The sequence below is a fragment of the Nematolebias whitei genome, chromosome 18 (assembly GCF_014905685.2).
Source record: "Nematolebias whitei isolate Nwh7 chromosome 18, NemWhi1, whole genome shotgun sequence".
Classification (NCBI taxonomy): Eukaryota; Metazoa; Chordata; class Actinopteri; order Cyprinodontiformes; family Rivulidae; genus Nematolebias; species Nematolebias whitei.
This window is the reverse complement of record NC_056515.1, coordinates 11,725,038-11,729,589: the sequence shown is the minus strand read 5'-3', so window position 1 is coordinate 11,729,589 and position 4,552 is coordinate 11,725,038. Positions and strand designations below refer to the sequence as shown.

At 47.4% G+C, this 4,552-nt stretch overlaps 1 protein-coding gene across 1 annotated transcript in view; it reads right to left on the bottom strand.

Annotated features, from left to right (window-relative positions):
- sec31a (SEC31 homolog A, COPII coat complex component) overlaps positions 1 to 4,552 on the bottom strand; it is a 53,474-nt gene that overhangs the window by 10,689 nt on the left and 38,233 nt on the right. The window lies entirely within an intron of this gene.

Here is a 4,552-nt window from a genome sequence, read left to right as displayed (position 1 = left end):
ATATATATATATATATATTGTTTTTTTCTCTCATTTGTACACCAATGTTACTAATTTTAGCAACCATTTTGGTAGTTCTAGCTTGGGATTGTGAGGTTTAGCTACAGTTTTGCTTCTCTTAGCTACCTTTTTCTTTCTTAACCACCGTTTTCCAAATTTAGCTTTTAGCTACGGTTTTGCTACTCAGCTATTGTTTTGCCACCTTCATCTCGTAGCTACAGTAGAGCTACTTTTTGCTACTGGGGGGAGTGGTGACGCAAAATTTAGAGAAGACGAGACTGTGATGCAAGTTGCAGGGTCAAATTCCCAAAAATGACCAAAAACTAAAAAGTCACACCAAAATTTGGGTGAGAAAGGTAAAACACTCACACTTGTCTCTACTTTCATTTGCCTCACTCTGGGTGCATAACCCCCCCCCCCCCCCCCCCAGCTGCTCCCTGTCACCTCAGATAGTAGCCCTCTACTCTACACAGAGGGCTGTGGTAGCTCAGTTGTTGAGTCAGGAAGGATATCTGGTGTAAAAGCTACTTTTAGCTACTGTCCATCATCATCTGGTTCTGGAGTCAGGTCCTGGGGGTTTCAGCTGGATCAGGGAGGTCCAGACATCTCTTTTTACAGCCACCTCTCCCAGCTCTTCTGGGGGAACCTCAAGGCATTTCAGACCAGCTGTGAGACACAGACTCTCAAACATGTCCTAGGTCTTCTCTGGGATCTCCTTCCAGTTGGACATGCCCAGAAATCTTCCCTAGGGAGGTGCCCAGGGAGCATTCTTACCAGATGCTAAAAGCACCTCAACTGGCTCCTCTCAGTGTGGAGGAGAAGTGGGTCTACTCCAAGTCTCTCATGGAAAACTGAACTTCTCACCCTATCTCTAAGGGACAGTCCAGCTACCCTGCAGAAAAAAACAACTCATTTTGAGTACTTGGATCCCCTCCCTGGGCTACCACCTTATCGTGGTGGAGGGGTTTGAGTGTCCCAATGATCCTAGGAGCTATGCTGTCAGGGGTTTCACGCCCCTAGCAGGGTCACCCAAGGCAGACAGGTCCTAGGTGAGGGACCGGACAAAGTGCAGCCCAAACACCCCTATGTTGAGAAAAAGAAATGGACTTGAGGTTCCCTCGCCCGGACGTGGGTCACCGGGGCTCCACTCTGGAGCCAGGCCTGGAGGTGGGGCACGTGGGCGAGCACCTGGTGGCCGGGCTTTTACCTATGGAGCTCGGCCGGGCACAGCCCAAAGAGGAGACGTGGGTCCCCCTTCCCATACCATACCATACCATTTTATTTATAGAGCACTTAAAACAGCGACAAGGCCAACCAAAGCGCTGTACAGACAGAACAACAGGTAACACACAAAGCAATATACAAAATTAAGTAAATCAGAAATATAGACATAAAAACGATGCAGATAATGATGACTTACCAGTGTGAAGCATACAGGTTCAGAACACAGATCCTCTGGTGTGGAAAGCTACTGAATAGTAGTGGGTTTTTAAACGGGACTTGAAAACCGAGAGGGAGGGGGCCTGTCTGACAAGCAGAGGTAACTCGTTCCAAAGTCTTGGTCCTGCTACAGAGAAGGCCCTGTCCCCTCTGCGCTTAAGACGAGTTCCTGGAACTGTGAGGAGCAACTGGTCCGCTGACCTCAGGGAATGTGGTGGGACATACGGTTGTAGCAGATCAGAGAGGTTGGGGGGGGCGAAACTGTTCAGCGATTTGTAGACATACAGAAGTATTTTGAACTGGATTCAAAGGTGAACCGGTAGCCTGTGCAGTGAGGCCAAAACTGGTGTAATGTGCTCTCTTTTGCCTGTACTGGTTAAAAATCGGGCTGCTGCATTCTGGACAAGTTGTAGTCGTGCAATGAAGGTCTGACTGATACAAAACAGGAGTGAATTGCAGTAATCAAGCCTAGATGTAATGAATGCATGTATTACTGTCTCCAGGTTATTTTTGGACAATATGGGCCTCAGTTTAGACAGCCGCCTCAGTTGGAAGAAACATGATTTAACAATCATGTTTACGTGACTGTTAAGTTTCAGGGAAGGGTCCATTATCACTCCCAGATTAGTGACTCTTTGTTTGTCTGACAGGGTTAGAGCGGAGAGGTCAATACAGTGGTTTGTGATCGTGTCATTGGGAGGGAACAACATTACTTCAGACTTCTTTTCATTGAAACTTAAGAAATTTAAAGCCATCCAGTCCCTGATGTCAGCTAGGCAGTCGAGCAGAGGTTGAATAGAGCATGTGCTATTGTGTCTTAGGGGGAAGTAAATTTGACAGTCATCGGCGTAGAAGTGGAAAGGCATGTTGTGTTTCCGGAAAATAGCACCAAGCGGCAGCAGGTATAAAGATAATAGGAGGGGACCCAGGATGGACCCCTGCGGAACCCCCCATTTAAGCTCTGCCGCTGCAGAACTAAACTCCTTGATGGAGACACAAAAGGATCTGTCAGCGAGGTAAGATCTGAACTAATTGAGGGCTGACCCTGTGATGCCCACCCACTGCTCCAACCTAGCAATGAGGATCTCATGGTCGATGGTGTCAAAGACGGCTGTGAGGTCCAATAGGACAAGCAGCACAGAATCACCAGTATCTGTGGATCTGAAGATGTCATTAAAAACCTTCAATAGGGCAGTTTTAGTGCTACGGAGAGGTTTAAAGCCAGATTGGAATAGCTCTAAGATGGAGTGACCCTCCAGGAAGCACTTCAATTGGGACTCGACTATTTTATCCAGTAGTTTTGAAACAAATGGGTTTGGAGACAGGCTGGAAGTTGGATATGACTGAGGGGTCAAGGTTTGGCTTTTTCAGGAAAGGCTGGACAGCAGCATGTTTAAAGGTTTTTGGCACCACGCCAGTCAATAAACTACTGTTTACTAGGGCAAGAATGGAGGGACCTAGAGTAGGAAAAAACTCCTTTAGTAGTTGAGGGGGGACCACATCAAAGGGGGAACCAGAAGGTTTCAAGCTGCACATGACCTGCTCTAAAGAAGATAGAGTGATGGGTTCAAAAAGGTCAAACAGAGCTACAGATTGAGGTGGGATGGATGGGTCATGAGTTGGAGGGGAAATGAGAGCCAGAGTGGTCGCAATTTTTTCCAAAAAGAAATGTAAGAAGTTGTCGCACAGCTCAGTCGAGGCTTCCAGAGGTAATGGTTCAGTGAGGTGGAGAACAGAGTTTAGGGTAGAGAAGAGGACACGTGGGTTGCGAGAGTTTGAGGTAATTATATCAGAGAAGTATATGGATTTAGCAGCTTTCACTGTTTTCTGATAATGGCTCCAACTCTCTTTAAGTATTTGAAAAGAGACCTGCAGCCTGTCTATCCTCCACTTTCCCTCCACCCTCCTACATTGCTGCCTAACGGCCTTGGTGACTTCACTCAGCTTAGGTTCTGCTCTGAGTTTTGATTTTTTTGGTTTTAACAGGCGCAACATGATCCAGAGTCTTTAAGCAGACAGAGGGATGTCAGTGCCTCCATGGTAGTGAGAAACACCGGGAGCTGAATTATCATTTCAGAGTTATAAACATCTGTGAAACGTGTGGCAGTGAAGTGGTTAATGGCCCGGCTACTACGTGCAGGAACGCACGACTTAGGAGTTAGATGGGGGAGGGTGAACTCAAACCGGACTGGCATGTGGTCTGAAAAAACATCACCAATTTCAAGATTACTAACAGTCACATCACAAGTTAAAACAAGGTCCAGTGTATGTCCGCGCTCTTGGGTAGGACCGTTTACATGCTGCGTTAGATTAAATGAGTCCAATAAATCTAAAAAGTCCTTAACCAAGGGCTTCTCCTGACAGCACACATGCAAATTAAGGTCCCCAAAAATTAAAACATGATTATATTTTGGAGTTATTTCAGCCAAGAAATCAAAAAACTCATTTATGAAATCCTTAGATCGAGGTGGGCGGTAGACGAGTGCAAATAATGTCGCAGGCGAGTGGCTGAGTTCAAAGACACTCAGCTCAAAGCTGGCGTGGGAAACTGGGATGGGCAGTTGTTTACAGTCAAAAGTTGGTTTGAATATTGTTAATAATCCACCACCGCGCCGGCCTGATGGCCACGGTGCATTAAAATACAAACAGTTTGGTGGCGATAATTCTATCAAGGCGCTGGACTCACCCAGAGACATCCAAGTCTCTGTGATGCAGAAAAAGTCCAACTCGTACTCTTGAAAGTAGTCCCTGAGGATAAAAGTTTTGTTGGTAACAGATCTTACGTTGACCAAACACATCCGGATACTGTCCAAAGTGGAGCCAGCAGCGGTGAAGTTCGCGCGCATCAGGTTTTCAATAACAGCCCTTCCGGGTCGGTCCGAGCTGCGCACCAGCTGACAACTCCCATTGTTTAGCTGGTCCAGGCACGCGGGAAGCTAGAAATGGAAACCATGACCACCAGCTGAAGAGGAAGATGCAGAGTGCACGGCTTTAAGCTTTATCAGCCGCCCAGCAGGTTTTCCCCGGCGTCTGAAGCGAGATCTCCGGGCAGGGAGGTGAGGAGCCCAGCGGAGGTAAGCTGGCACATCCGTCAGCGGGGGGGGGGGGGGGG